This window comes from Haemaphysalis longicornis, unplaced genomic scaffold (assembly GCF_048455015.1).
Source record: "Haemaphysalis longicornis isolate Haplotype H1 unplaced genomic scaffold, Haemaphysalis longicornis Haplotype H1 scaffold_2, whole genome shotgun sequence".
Classification (NCBI taxonomy): domain Eukaryota; kingdom Metazoa; phylum Arthropoda; class Arachnida; order Ixodida; family Ixodidae; genus Haemaphysalis; species Haemaphysalis longicornis.
In genome coordinates this window covers 193,502,685-193,518,539 of record NW_027526295.1, presented here as the reverse complement: position 1 = coordinate 193,518,539, position 15,855 = coordinate 193,502,685, and the positions used below count along the sequence as shown (strand labels likewise).

At 46.9% G+C, this 15,855-nt stretch overlaps 1 protein-coding gene and 1 pseudogene across 3 annotated transcripts in view; one reads left to right on the top strand and one right to left on the bottom strand.

Annotated features, from left to right (window-relative positions):
* The window catches only part of LOC144169720 (sodium-coupled monocarboxylate transporter 1-like), a 96,225-nt gene that overhangs the window by 55,343 nt on the left and 25,027 nt on the right, over window positions 1-15,855 (bottom strand). Inside the window, exon 1 of one of the 3 annotated variants that reach the window (XM_077699036.1) lies at window positions 5,770-6,014. The exons of 1 other annotated variant lie outside the window; for it this stretch is intronic. The gene's annotated coding sequence lies outside the window, so the exon portion shown is untranslated. Of the gene's footprint in view, window positions 1-5,769; window positions 6,015-15,855 lie in introns of those variants that run through there. One more of the 3 variants, XM_077699034.1, reaches the window with a different exon arrangement.
* Window positions 4,444-5,048, top strand: LOC144167583 (large ribosomal subunit protein eL18 pseudogene; annotated as a pseudogene).

Sequence of the window (15,855 nt, the reverse complement as noted above, 5' to 3'; positions counted from 1 at the left end):
GAAGCGGGACTCGTCGCAATACAGTGCTATCGTCGGGAATGATGCCAAGGCCGCTACTTCAAAAGTTGGAGTTGAATGTTTCCGGCTATTGGTTCTTTCCTGCTCAAGCAAGAACATCGGAGAAAATGTCAGCCTCCTGGATTCCAGAAGAAATCGTAATCCACGTGTTGCTGATTCTTCTGCTAAGCGATTCCGCTCGGTCATTGGAAGTAGTATATATATATATATATATATATATATATATATATATATATATATATATATATATATATATATATATATATATATATATATATATATATATATATATAGATATATATATATCCGACCTCCGACCACCTTCTACGTGGCGGCCGCTGGGAAAGAAGACGTTCTACGTCTCCCGCGGTAGTCGAGGGGCGGCGCTAGGTGACCGGCCTCAGAGCTCTTGCAAATATAAACCCCCGCTTTAAAGTCGAGAGAGAAGCCGCTGTGGGGATAGCGTAATGGCGAACGCACCGCACCGGTTATGCGGAGATGTGAGTTCGAGTCCCGCTCCCGGAAAAACGGCGGATTTTTTCTCGACTTATATTTTCGCTTATTTATCAACGAATCAAAGAAACGTGACAAGCACACGTCATTCGGCCCTATTAAATATTTCGAAAAAAGCCGAATAGCACTGGCAATGACGACTGCAACCTTGATATGTATCTTTACCGAGTCCCTCGTCCCGTATCTATATATATATATATATATATATATATATATATATATATATATATATATATATATATATATATATATATATATATATATATATATATATATATACGCTAGCCTGCTCCCAGCACCAATACCTACCTCCGTTTCATTTTCGGAATTCTGAATCATTCTCGTGTGCAAGGGTGGTGCATTGGGGCACCTGAACAGCTAAAACCGTTTCTTTCGTGTGATCTACACAACATCCGTCGTATTATGGTAAACGAATAAGGGAGTTATAATGGCTCCTATACTTCCATATTTACCAACTGCATACATCCGCTGTACGTATGTGTCGTTGGAACGCTGCAAGAACCGTTACTGCTACAAATATGGTAGAATTCCCAATATAGAAATGTATACAGGTCAATTGCTATCTTCCGCCGTCGAGCAAACTGTTACAGACTATTTCACACAAGCTGCAGCTGTCTTGCATAAAAACACACTGTTCCATGAACAATCCGGTTTTCTACGCGGTTGCTCAACGACCACAACTTCGGCGTCGTTTCGACAACGTTCCGGGAAACAGCTTGAGGATATTATACTACAGTCGAACACGGATATATCGAACACGGGTATATCGAATTATTGTCTATATCGAACTGATAAATTATCCCCTTGAAAATTATGTGTAAAAGTATAGGAATTCGTACGTTTATATCGAACCATATTTTTCCCGACATTGGGTATATCGAACGCCGCGCGAGCTGGAAGGTGCTCTTCGGTTGAGGTTGAGCAGGATGCGGAGGAATGCGCGGGCATGGCGAAGACTGGCTCACGGAACTAATCTCCCCTACCGGAACGAATTTGCGCTTGCCCAGTCGGGCCCCGCTACCGCCCGCCGTAGCGTTAGCGGACGGAGCCCGGTATGCTAAATCTCTCTAGGCACACAAGCCGGAACGCTCGGAAAATGTGACAGTGCGAGGTAGGGATGTCCTGACTGCGCACGTCCTTTTTTTTTTTTTTTTTTTTTGCCTGCGTACGTTCCCCGGCTTGCCGAAAAAGAGTTTTTTTTTTTCTCTATCTCTGGGTCTGTCTTCCCCCGATGTCGTTGCGGGAAAGGGAAGAGGGAATGAAGGCGCTAACGGCATCCTCCTTCTTTTGCAATTTGCTGCTGTTGCTGCTGCTTGTCGAGTTGTCCCGCACCTTTCGGAGATCACTGTTTCTCTCGGAGATGACCATCGCGAGCGCTTTGTTGGAGTCCGTTCAGAGAGCCTTGGAATTGTTACCTTCAAAGTTCTTGTGGTACGTGCGCGCTGTTCTTCTTTTGCGTGCGTGTTGTGCATGGGGTGCGAAGGCGCAGCGTACTGCTGGAATTTTCTAGTTGTGCAGCCGCGAGAAGATCGAGACCAGCGTCTTTAATTTCATTTCCAGGACGAAGAAGCAGGCCAAGATCAGCTTTTTTTTTTTTTTTTTTTCACGGAAATAAAGCGTCCTGTTGCGTCGTGAGTGCGGAATTAGTTGTCATTCTTGAATGCGACGATCGGTAAGTGATCGTCTACCATAGGTGAGGTCTCAGAGCCCATATTTTTTATATCGACTTTTTCATATATCGAACTATTTCGCGATCCCCTTGGAGTTCGATATATCCGTGTTCGACTGTATCAGTGTGTTCTCGCAACAATGTTTTCAACGGTAATGCGTCTCTTTAAGCTTTAAACTGTTCCTAAATAATTACGCAGAAGTTGTTACTTTGAAAGAAGTGTCTTTATATGGTGAATTTTATGGGAGCACATTTGAGCTTCTTCGTGGCCAATAAAATAACTAAGTTTCTCCCTTTATATATGTAATATATATATAGACACAAATTGTAGCGGAAACCGTGCATGAGCGCGGGGAACGCACAGTATATTAAGCTCATTGGAACCAATTTTTGCGGAAGAATTCTCATGACCCGCCATCCCCTTCTCGCACCGGATGCCGCTCCGAAAGGAATAGGACGAATGATTTGTGGAGCTTAGGGCGGGACGAGAGCGCGTTCATTGAAATCGCCCTGGGACCCTTGCCAGGGGACGTTATCCCCTGGAAGTCACGCCACAAGTTCAAACGTCATTACAATATATAAAGGCCCAGTTTTGCGTTAGCCGATTCTCAACAGGACTGCAGGGCATCATCGATAATTTTGCTACTATGGATTTCTCGGTTCTGATTCAGTTATTTAGGGTAGGGATAGTAATATTGATCGTTTTGCATCTCTGCCCGCAAGTCTCGTAGACGCTTTTTAAATGCCGGGTCGAACCGCCTGAAGGTTCTTAAGTGATCAAGATACACTGACACCATGAGGTGTAATCCGAGAAATCCTCCCTATGCCACGGTCAGGAAGTGGTTAAAAATATTGTATAACGCGCAGCTGGGCGGCATGAAAGGGTCCGTTGGTACCTATACAAACAAAGGTCGGCTTCTCTCTCATCGTTGTGCTGCTGCACTTTATGACCCGTATACCCTAAAAAGCGTTACTGCTCCGTCAAGGCTCTGTGTAGCAACGCATCTCAAAGTTGGCAACAAAGATGCGTACACTTAAAAAGTGACTCGAGCGTGGGGATTAATGATCTCTGCGATACCGCACATCCTAGGAAGAGGGGCGAGAGAATAACACGCAAAGTCCACCTGGAAAGTTAGAAGGAACGCTGCGGCGACGCTTAGTGGGGCATTGTTAGCCTGTTGCTGAGTAATACCACTTCTCGACGAAGTTAAGCGATGCCCTCTTGAATCAGGATGATCAATGGCCTGTTTTAAAGTGAACAGACGTGTTCAGCTGAATCGCTAAACGAGAAATGCCAGCCCAAAGGAATAGATTTATGCCAACGGCGTGTATAGTTTGTACAGCTGGTCGAATTTTGTACTGGCGTTAGCTGGAGCCGTCAGAAGGTCCTACAAACGCCGCCTCATGTTGTGGTATGGCAGAGGAAATTTAGGTGCGTTAACTGTCTGTTCTGATTTGAACGCAATGCTCCATACCCGTGAGTGTAATCACGCACGTTCCCTTAACGCAGTGGTTAAGTATTTCGGCATCCGTACACAGCACAACGAGTTCAAGCTTTGGCGAATATGGTTTACGAAATTGCAAAAATTACCAGTAAAAAATAAATAGGATGAATAAGGAGCTGAGGGCGTCTATTGAAGTCTTCTTCATCAATGCTTTAGTATTCTGTCTGCGTTATAAATGCGGTTAGAGCAGCGGCGATAGAAAAAAAGTAATTGCGTACAGTATACGTTCGGCACCCCATAACGAATTCATCCTACACACAGGCCATCCGAAGAAATAATTGGTCCGCTATGAATTGACGTTACCAGGGCCCTGCAACCAGGAACCACGTGATAATTAAATCGTGTATACAGATAGCCACATTTCATTTCCTGATTAACAATGAGGATTACAGAAATAGCTTACAGTATGGCGCATTTTCGCGAGGTGAAGAACCACAAAAAGGCTTAACGACGATGGGAAACCGAGTGCCCTTCGAAATCACAAGTCAGTGACCGGGACGTGCGTGTAATAAATACCGCCTTCATTGGTGTAATATTCAACACTACCCCTGTGCACGTCGCGCAACTGAGGGCAACATATACGTACAGTGCTGCTGCTGCGGGAATCGAACGAGGGCAAAACTATTAACTTGATGAAGGCATGGAATAAGAAAATTCCGAGTCAAAGAATGGTCTGGGGCATCGAAAGACAGGAATGGCCGGGGTGTATATCCTTCGCGTGTATATCCGCCATGGGTATCGATATATGCCACAAACATGACCGAAATGTCGTCAGGAAACGGCCCAAGAGCGAGAATGTCTACCTCGGCCTCCTGGTCAAGATTTACCGTTTCTTGGCTCGCAGGACTAACGCCAGGTTTAACAGGATCGTATTGAAGCGTCTCTTCATGAGCAGAATCAACCGGTCGGTGATATCTATCGCTCGTGTGTCCAGGTTCATGAAGAAGCCCGGGCGCGAAGGCCTCATCGCTGTCATCGTAGGCACTGTGACGGATGATCTTCGCATCTACGACCTGCCCAAGCAGCGTGTGTGCGCTCTGCGGAGGACCGAGCGGGCGCGTGCCCGCATCCTGAAGGCGGGTGGCGAGATCATGACCTTCGACGAGCTGGCCGTCAAGGCTCCCAAGGGCCAGGGAGCCGTGCTCATTCAGGGCCCCCGCAACGCGCGCGAAGCGTGCCGCCACTTTGGCCTGGCCCCTGGCGTGCCCCACAGTCACACCCCGCCCTATGTGCGGTCCAAGGGACGCAAGTACGAGCGTGCCCGTGGCCGCAGGAAGAGCCGTGGTTACAAGGCCTGAGCCCCCTCCTGATCCTCCTGGAGACAATAATGGGAGATGCCTTTGTCGTGCTGTGGACACTACGAGGATGCTTAAGATTAAGACAGACGTCTTCGTTGTTACATGCGCTCTAAGAGCAGCCTGAAATGGCAACGTTTAATATTCTTCGCCAGCCTTTTAACTGTTTGCGTGCTAGTCGATAGCTTGTGCAATGACACGAAGTGATTAATTGCCGCAGTGCAGGCCGGATTTCACGAAGCAGTCCGGTAAGAAGCGTCTGTGCAATCCGTGCCTTTCGGTGGCCCAAATGGAACAGTGTAATTATGGGGCGTTGAGTGATATATGAGCAATCCGGAACACTTTGAACACCGGTGTGTGGAAGGTTGGGGATGATGATCGAAATAGCGTGCTGTAGTCACCCATGGAAGTAAACGGCAGACACCCAGACAGCACTTGATAAAGAATCCATTGAGCAGTGGAGTCAGTCAATCAGTCGCGAACACACATATTCTTCTTACACTGCGTCACAGTGTAGTTCAACCTGGTCACAAGCTTCGGGACCCATTGATTTTCGTCCACACCTGTCCCCCGTCACTTCCGTACGTGGTCGAACCCATGACCACGTGGCCAGCAGCAGAAAGGCTCTCCGAGAAAGCCGTCGGGGTAAGTTCAATCAGTTATTGCCCCGCAAACAAACACGAAAAAAAAGCGCTTTATCAAGGGACAATGAAAATAAGTAAGAGGTATTCCGGCATCGGACACGAACCTGCTGTTTGGCCGAAGCTCTCGTAGTGTGCGCACAAGTAGAGGCAGCCGCAGTCTCACCGCATTTCCCACTGAAGCTATCCCGGAAGGGACGGCGACACACAGGGATGGACGTCCGCGCACGCGCAAGAGAACGACGGCTTCACGCAGCTTTTCGCTTTCCTCTCTTTATATAGAGGCCTATAGTACCACCGCGCGAAATTACTCGCGACGGAAAGAGAAGAGAAAAATCTGGAAAGGGAATTGTTCGAGAGCGAGGACGCTCCCTACAATGAAGAGTGAGCAGCTGGCTGAGACAGGCCGCTCCGGGCCAGAAGCTTCTGCTTCGACAGGAAACAGATAGTCACAGTCCTTTTTTCTTTTCACTTTTGCGGCCCATGGGGAGGACTGTGACGTAAGTGCGACCGCGCGTGCTCGGCGACTGTGACCGCGGTCCATGTGTGCACTAGACAACCGCGTCGGTGTATTATGCGCACATGCGTTTCCTCTATCTTTGCGCGCGCAAATAAAGATTCCCGTCAAACGACTTCGTCGTACGGAACCGCGACAAACGGCTCTTCGGCTGGGCGAGATAACTGTGTTATGCGCGGCGCGAAGGGAAATACCACGCGGCGTTGCCAGTCATAACATGCGGGTGACCCTGTGGGAACCGGCGTGCGTCGGTCGGGCGATCGAGGTCGTGAGGCATCCATTGGCATTTCTGCCACGAAGAGCAATTTCTATTTTCAACATTCGACCGCATTTATGATCCGCCTCGGCACCCAAACTTTCACACATATCATATGTATCGACGCATATCGACGGTAGTGATATTATGAGTCTGTGACTGTTTTTGCCGTGAATGTAAAGGCACCGCCAGAGGTAATTGTGACAAGGATTTGGGAATATCACGAAAATATTTCGGTAAGTGGCTTGATGGCAGCCATTACCGGTTTGCAGGAAGTTCTTCCTATTTGGGAGGGCCCCTTTGCACGCGCAGCAGTGCACCCAGGCAGCCCCCGGAAGAAGAAATTCCTATAAATTCTTGAGACCATGTCTCAATTAATTTTGGCGGCACCTGTACTTTGACCCTTTCCTTCCTATAGAAGCCAGCGTCCTCCGCCATCCGGGGGGCGACTTGTGCGAGCACCGGGAATAGGGAAAGCAACTCCACGGACTTGGGCCTCAACTTACACCCGTTTCATTCGTTTAGGGTGAAGTCCACTCAAGCGACATCCTATCAAACAGAAGCGGTGACTATACTCGGGGACAACTTTCTGTGGCAATGGAGACAACACTACGGCGCCAAGTGAAATCCCATTTGAATCGCGCTAATAAGACAGGCCGAGAGAAGTTTCGGTGATCCGCAGCTCGGAAAGAGTATAGAGGAAGCTCGCGCTGCAGAACCCATGAATCCTGCGCTCAATCCCCACCCCTTCCTATTCCAATATCTTTGATGAACATCGTGCAGGCTTTCGGGCGTGTGTCGCTATACTACGTGGCGCAGGTTTCATACCTGAGGATAGCAGTAGTACTGCATTGGCTAAGTTGCCTATTTACAGCAGGCGTGTCGGCACTTGGACGGCTGAAAAACGTAACGCTGTCTAAACACCTGCACAGTTGGCGCTGGTCGTAAAGTCTAAAAACATTTGGTCACTAACCATTTTTCCTGTAATGTGGTTACTGACACCGTAAAGTACATTGCATTAGCTAACTTTGCCAAACGCCGATGTATAGACCCATTCTCAGATTGGTGGTTAAGCCATCCCCTTTTCATTTTTGCTGACAGGACCCCAACTGGGCCTGTCAGCAAATTTTCAATTGGCTTCCAAACCAGGCAACAGAATTCGTGTTGGCTGCGTGTAGCCGCTAACTCCTCATCAACATTCCAATTGGCTACAACAGCCTCCTTTCTTTGTCACTTACATCAATGTTGTGGGAGCATGGCTGGCTTTACATTAAAAAAATAGCTGACTGGTATTCACGGCTGTAAATTTGATGTTGGCCTCACCTTGCACTTACTTGTTTCCAAGCCCAACACGTGGGTTGACCAGTGATGGTCCTGCCCGTCCAATTCACCAATTTTCATTTGGCGGTGACATGACACCCCGCCATCGCTAAAGTGCTCAAAAATTTCGCAAAAATGTGAGATTTTGTGGCTATGGCCAGGATTCGCACACACAATTCCAGAACCAGCAGTAAAACTCCGACAGTCAGGGCTGCCACGGCCAGTTGCAAACAGTTTGACATCGGTGCACCGTGAGCATTAGTCCGCAGGAATAATGTGTGCTACGTGAAAAATTGAAGCCGAAGAAAGAATGGGTTTTGTTTCATTTATTCATTTGGCGGTGACATGACACCCCGCCATCGCTAAAGTGCTCCAAAATTTCGCAAAAATGTGAGATTTTGTGGCTATGGCCAGGATTCACACACACAATTCCAGAACCAGCAGTAAAACTCCGACAGTCAGGGCTGCCACGGCCAGTTGCAAACAGTTTGACATCGGTGCACCGTGAGCATTAGTCCGCAGGAATAATGTGTGCTACGTGAAAAATTGAAGCCGAAGAAAGAATGTGTTTTGTTTCATTTATTTATTTCCTGCATAATCAGCTGGGAAAAATCTGGAAGCCACTCCAAGTAGTCGCACAACCACAAACATGCAAGCGAACCCCAGTCACAGGAGTAAACCTTTAAAACCGTGGCCGCATCTTTCAAGCCCACTCCAGCACTCAAAGTCACGCAGCCACGTACTTCCAAACAACATTTCGGGCTCTGTTAGCCGTTATTCGCAGTTCCTGAGTACGCTGCACAGTAATTTGTTCATGATAAATGTGAAAACAACACAGATGTTCCAGACATTGCACCCCAAACACGACAAATTGACACTGCCTATCCACATGTCAGTGAACATTTCTGTAAATTCTGTTTCATGAGAGCATGCCGTTACCTTTCGGGTGTTCGACCTCATATCCCAGGGCCTCGGGAAGCTAGTATTTTTACAAAAGCTAAGGCTGGTAGCAGGGAAACCCACAGCGTTTCGACATTTGAAAGTGAGGCACTGACTATTCGTATTACTCCTCGCCATTTTACCCTGTAAATACACATTTAAAAGAAGTTATTTGAGCCGGAAATAATCTTTTACTTCAGCAATCCCCCCTCTGTAGTCGAAAAGACCAGCAAAACATGAGCAAGTGAGTACAAATGGTTACTAAACATACAATGTGCAACTGACGGTAGTGTATTTTTCCTGATGACTGAAACAATTACAAATGATAGACCACTCAACAATGAATTTCTGGATGACTTCACTACCATCTCGCAGTTCTTTCCAGATCATTCTTCCAGTCTTGTCATTTCATGCACAGGTAACTGCTATTTGCAAAGGCTACAACCTCTTGGGTTGTAATCAAATTTTCCCGTTGCATTTCTTCTGGGTGATGCAGGATACGCGACGTGCCACTCCTCACCGCTTGCTAGCAGAGTTCGTCCTCAGGTTCCATTTTATGCATGACAAAGGTACAGCAAGTGCATCTTAGCTGCCACCCACAACCGACAATCTGAAGACTAATTCACATACTGACAACAAGCACTCCTAATGATTGCCTGGTGCTGCACAAATCCAGCACCGTATGAGCAGCTACCTCCCAAGTTGCTGGCAATCAGAAAGGTAAACAAGGTGTCCAGTAAGTTGTTGCACACAAGCAGCACCACATAAACCAACAGAGCGTACTTCCAAGCTTCTGGCCACCAGAAAGGAAAACATAGTACCTCGTCACTTGCCATACAAGGCCAGCACCATATACCTAACAAAGCGCAATTCCAAGCTGCTGGGCATCGGAAAGGTTAAACAGGGGGTTCCGTAAGTTTCTACACAAAAGCAGCACCACATAAACCAACAGAGCGTACTTCCAAGCTTCCGGTCGCCAGAACCGTAAACAAAGCACCTCGTCACTCGCCACACACGACCAGCACCAAAGTCAGCGCACACCGGTTTCATTACAGTTCCTCTGCACCCCTCATTTCGCTGTCACTGCAGTCACTGGAGCTGCTGGAGTCGGAACCTAGTGGAATCACGACATTGTCGATTCTGGTGTCGATTGCACCATCCCGCTCCCAGGCCTCTTTCTCAAGACTCTCCACATGAGCGCAGTCCCGGACCCAGTCTTCGCGAGTCACAAGGGCGATGGCTTCGTTGAGTAGTCCTTCAACTTCAGCGAGACTGAATGAACTGTTGTTGGCAGCAAGATACCCCTTAACCTGGCTCGATACCATTTCAATAGGGTTGAATTCACAGTGGAAAGGAGGAAGCCGAACAATATCATGACCAGCAACTCTGGCCAGGGCTTCAATCCAGTATCCAAAAAACTTGTGTGTGTTCTCATTAACCAGCCGAAGGAGTTCGGGCTTTAACTGGTCATCACACCGCGGGATGGTTTTTGCAGTCAACCAAGACTGAATGTCGGCCTTGCGCCACGACGTCGATCGCAGTTTTTCGATCTGAACACCGTGGTACTGAGAATGTGGTACTGAGTCCATGACAATAACACTCCGTGGCTCAATGTTGGGTAGAAGTTGTTCTGCAAACCACTTCTCAAAGCGTGGACCATCCATTTCACTGTGGTAGTCAGTGGAAGCACTCCTTGACGCACGGAAAATGAGACACGCCCTGTCCACAAAGCCCTTCTCACTTCCAGCATGAAGGACGATGAGCCGACCACCTTTGGCACTTGGTGCACGAAGACCAGTAGTGTACCCTTGCGAAACGCGTCTTCATGGGATGACACAGTGGGGTCCTCCCACACCGTTCCCTTGGTGTTCCCAGCATTGACCCAAGTCTCGTCACCCGCCGCGGTGGCTCAGTGGCTAAGGCGTTGCGCTGCTGAGCACAAGGTCGCGGGTTCGATTACCGGCCGCGGCAGCCGCTTTTCTGATGGAGGTGAAAAGCAAAAACGCCCGTGCGTACGAGATTTCGGCGTACGTTAAAGATCCCCAGGTGGTCAAAATTAACCCGGAGCCCTCCACTACGGCGCGCCTCACCGCCTGCGTTGCGTCGGCGCGTTACACCCTAAAATCATTCAAGACCCAAGTCTCGTCGAGGTAGTATATAGTCCTGCGAAAATGAAAGGAATACGTGTGAGTTTTTCCTTGGGTAGAGGGGTTAGTTAAGACAGAGAAGGAATTTATTGCTTGCGCCTAACATCATTCTACTACGCAGGCAGGTATGTTTAGTTTTTGGTTGCACCGCAAAATACCAAAATAAAAAAAAAGTTCGCAGAACGTACACCACCCACATGGCTAAAGAAATTTAGTCAGTGTGTGCTATTAGAACATGTTGGTACCTGTCCCTTACAAAAATGCTTTTTTACATTCTGTAGACGTTCTGTTGACATCCTACCAACTTTATTGCTATCCTACATACTCTTACATTCTATTGACAGTCGTCTGTAAAAAGTCTACTGAATGTATGTTGACACCCGTCTGTTGACTGTTGTATGTAGAAAGTCTACTTAATTCACGTTGACATTTGTCTGTTGACGGTTGTATATAGAAAGTCTACCTCATTTTTGTTGACATTTGTCGGTTGACGAGCTTCTGTAGGATGACCACTAAAAGTGTTTTGACACGCTTTGTCTCAAGTTGAATTTAACGCAAACATCTTTTTCCTTCGTCCTGGAGTCCGATTTCAATTAATTCATATTGGTTTTTGCTAAATACCAGGACAGGTTCACAATATTTGGGGACAAACTATTTACTTGACTTTAACCAAATTACGTTACTTTGTTTGAATCAGGTTTTAAACACACACACACACACAAACACACGCGCGCCCGAGCGCCTGCACGCACGCACGCACGCACGTACGCACACAGACACACATACTCTCTCTCTCTCTCTCACACACACACACACACACACACACACACACACACACACGTATCTTTCTCTCTCCCTCTCTCTCTCTGCATGTATCTTCACACTTGTGCAGCCCGAGAAAAAAAAAGTAGCAAAAGGGAGCAACTTTCACTGTTCGTACCTCGAGCCGCGCAGTTTCTCCTTCGGAACAACCAGTTCGTCCCTCAGCCGCACGGGTTGGTACTTCACGACCCGCTCGCTTTCACTCTTCACGGTGATCAACATGACTATTCAGCGGTTCCGAACAAGCGCCAGCCAGCGGCATCAACCACGCGCAACCGCTCGTCACTGTGTTTTGATTTGCGCAAGCTAAGTGCCATGCATGGTTGAAAGGAACGAATTATGCCAGTAAATATTTCCCGACAGACTACTGGACGTGTCTCCAACAACGGCGATAATCTAAAATCGCCTGCTATGCCCACCTAATACGGCCGGCGCAGATGTTTTGGTCGCTCTCGGCCAACCGCCAGCGGCGCCCCTCCCTCTTTGCGTACCTCCGGGAGAAACGCGTCAATCACCGGAGGCAGCCGAAACGCGGCGCGCAACCCATTCCAGATTTCCGTTTTGTTTAGTTACAGCTTGCAACAATAAAGTAAACATGAAGATATGTGCAATTGCTTACGTTCCAGTGTTTCGCGGTATTATATTTTGGAAATAATAACGCGTAGTTTTGTAAACATGCAATGAGAGGCGCGCCTCACCGCGGCATCGGCATCCCGCGGCTGGCGGGTATATATACATGAAGTGCACTGCTAGCATTTGCGCGGTGTCGGTGTCCTGCTTGCAAGCGCTTGTGGTTTTTCGGATGTAGTACGTTTGTGAGCTGGGTTTGTGTTGTTTGTTGCGTTGTGTTTCAGAAAGTGCGCGTGTGGATGTGTGGCTCCGCAAAATGTGAACCCTCGCAGACGAGGTTCCCGAGGCCTGATCTGTTTCTGCTTTCTTTTTTTTTTTTTCATTTTTGCTCCCACTAAACGATCTTTTAAAGGGCAATAATGACGACATTCTATTAAGCTGTATTGACACCACGGTCTAGGAATGGCCGGCTTTTCTCACTGCATCACGTTTCGAATATCCTGTCAGAAACGCTTCGGTTAGCAACAGCGATTGAGTATAAAGTCTACAAAAAACTTTCTGTAGAAAGTCTACAGAAACGTTTCAGTTCAAACACGGTGGCCAATGGTTGACAAAAAGTTGGTAGGCTGTTGCTAGGAAGTCTATAGACAGTAAGTAGACAGTCTACTCAATGTTGGTAGCTTTTGTCGACTTTTGTCAACAAACATTGAACTCAATGTTGGTAAAAATTTTTATGAGGGGTACCTTCCCTTGCTGAACCAGAATAACATGCAAAATACGAACAAGAGGCAGGTATCCAGAAAAACGCCAGGAAAAAAATAAAGTGAACGCCAGTATGCATGCGGAGCGGTGTTGATAAGTAACTCTCAGCAATAAAATATTTGGCTGTACGAGAACTTCCATCGAAATTTTTCTTGTTACATTTCAACTGTCAAATAATGTTACATACGAAAGTTTTATTTTAATCGCCGGAATTGACATTTATCTATCTGCCCGCCAAATCGAAACAGTAACCACGTAGCATTTCTGCTTTCGCATTTCTCGAATGGTCCGCAGATATTTCTGCCGCTACACGATAATGTCCTCGCTTTCCAGTAGCGCAGAGTTACGTTTTCGCTTCCGAAAAGCAAATCTAATGTCATTCAGAAGCCGACGCATCGTTCTGACCAGTGCTGGATTAAGGTGGGGGCTATGGGGGCTGCAGCCCCGGGCCCAACAGCTTCCAGAGGCCCCCTGCATCCGCGCCCCGCTCGACTATTTGTAAAAAGAAACTGCAGCAGGGTTTGTAGTTGGGCAAGTTGGTACATAACTTTAACAAAACAGCGCGAAGCACGGGACAAAGGGAAGATTTGTCCGGAAGATTTGTCAGCGCTTGTTTTGTCTTCATCTTCCCTTTGTCCCGTGCTTCGCGCTGTTTTGTTAAAGTTGTAAAAAGAAATGTCAATGAGCATGTTTCGTTGAGGGGCTCGGTTGTGATCCCGGCCATCGGATAGAAATCCGACGGCCGGGGCCTCAACCTCATCTCCACACAGATGCTGACAAATCCGTGACGGGTAGGGGCGACCCTGCGCAGCCCCGAATCTTATGGTAGACAACACTGGCGTTCATTTAAATGCAATTATTTTATTTTGCTCATACGTTTCTGAGAAAGCTTCCCGGACTAAAAAATATGAAGGAAACTCCCACTAATGTCTAAGACTTGAAAGTAGCGAGGCTGAACGCAACCTTCACGAACATCCCAACGGTTTAAGTCCACGATCGGACTTAAACGAACGAACCGAACATGAGATCTTAAACTCGGCTTTCGAATGTGGGCTAGGCTTTCGAATCTCGTTTTTTTTTTATCAAAGCAGGTGCCGTAATCCTCGCCCCACAGCCACAACCGAGTGAGCAAGCCGTTTCAGTCCCGGGTAAGTAATTCGCGGTCATAGCCGAGTGGGTACGACGACTAACTCCGTTGATCTACCTGACACAGGTCCGAATTCTGCCTGTGCCGGTGATTTCTTTTATTTGCACTGTTATGCTGAGTTTATTGAAACACTGGAATCAACGAATTGCTAAACAGCCTCGCTGTTTAAAGCTTTGTACACAGCTTGACGGTGTAAATGAACCCACTAAAAGGCGCCCCAAGCCCTCCGACGCTATTTTCGGTTAAGGGCGTTTCGGTACAGTCTTTTGGTTACACGGACGTTTCTGTGCACGGATGTGTCGGCGCAAAAAGGGGTTCAGGCGTGAGCATAATTGACTTATTTCCGCTGAAGGTTCCTTACTTTTTAAACCGAAGGTACATTCAATGTAATAATTGACAACTTGAGCACATGCTTACTGGCTGGAAAATCTGCGTACAAGGTTTTTGGCAGAAATTTCACAGTACAGCGCTTGACAAAGACTTTCATAGCTATCACAACCTTGTCAGTCAATGTAGTTGGTTTTGGAAGCGCATCAGTGCGATCTCGACGAATTTTTTTTACTGCCTGGAGAATTGCAGTTCCCAATACAGAAGCACGGGTGGTCGTCTCAAAATGTTACAGCAAGAGAAATGTGTTTATCGTAATGTTTCTATTGCTCTAAGGTTATCTATTTTCGAAACGAACTCTGAGACCAAACACTGCTTTCCGAAAACTGTTTTTAATTACAAACTGCTTACGCTGTACTATCTGCAAGAAGAATTGAAATCCTTAGTCATCATGTCGATTGTAAGGGAACTGCTGAAAGATATTCCTTTTGATGACCCAATATGTGAATTTCCGATTGCGAAAAGCAATAACAGGACGTTTTAATTTTTTTACTTATTCGTGTTTTATCTCATCGCTAGATTGTCTCATTTTTTTACCAATGTACAGTGTGAAGGAAGTCGTTCTTTGTTCCCATTTTATCATAAGTGGTTGAGTCAGACGTGACTGCATTTCCTAAATGTATTGAATGTAAAGGTTTATTTAGACGCGAAGTCAACGTACATGAATCGTATGGCTATTTCGATGTTAAAAGGCTGCGACTATACATGTATTTTGTTGAATTTTATGCGCCTATAACAAGGATTAAAGCGTTGCTTTAGAAGAAAATGCTCTCCCGTTCTTTGGCCAGTCATGCGTGGAATTGCGGCATTTCAGTTATTGTGAATTTGTAATGGACTGGTTAATAAACCATACTGACGTGCACATCAGGTGACAACCTTTAAATAATATTACGAAGGAAACTAAGTGAGTTTCCGGAAACCATTAAAATTATGTATAGTTTTTTCACTGATCATTGAGCGTAACATGTGGTATTCGAAGAGTTCAATGTCTTAATCCAGTCATCATTATCGTCATCATCGTCATTAGGGCCCTCACAATTAACTCAATGGGCCCCAAAGAGGTAGGTAGCCCCGGGCCCCGAAAATTCCTAATCCGGCACTGGTTCTGACACTCAGCTTCGGCAGCCCCATGTCGGGGTCACTGTTCACACCGCTGAGGATCTTTTCTGCAGTTGGCGCCTCGTTGCGAATGAAGTACTGGTGCACTTTCCGTCGGAGAGTAGCAAGGGTGAAGCTGTCGTACCGCTGTACTCTCGTCTTTTCCTTAACTGCAGGCGGTTTCCCAGTCGACAATCGAAGCCTTTTGCGCTTTGGGGACTTCGGGGT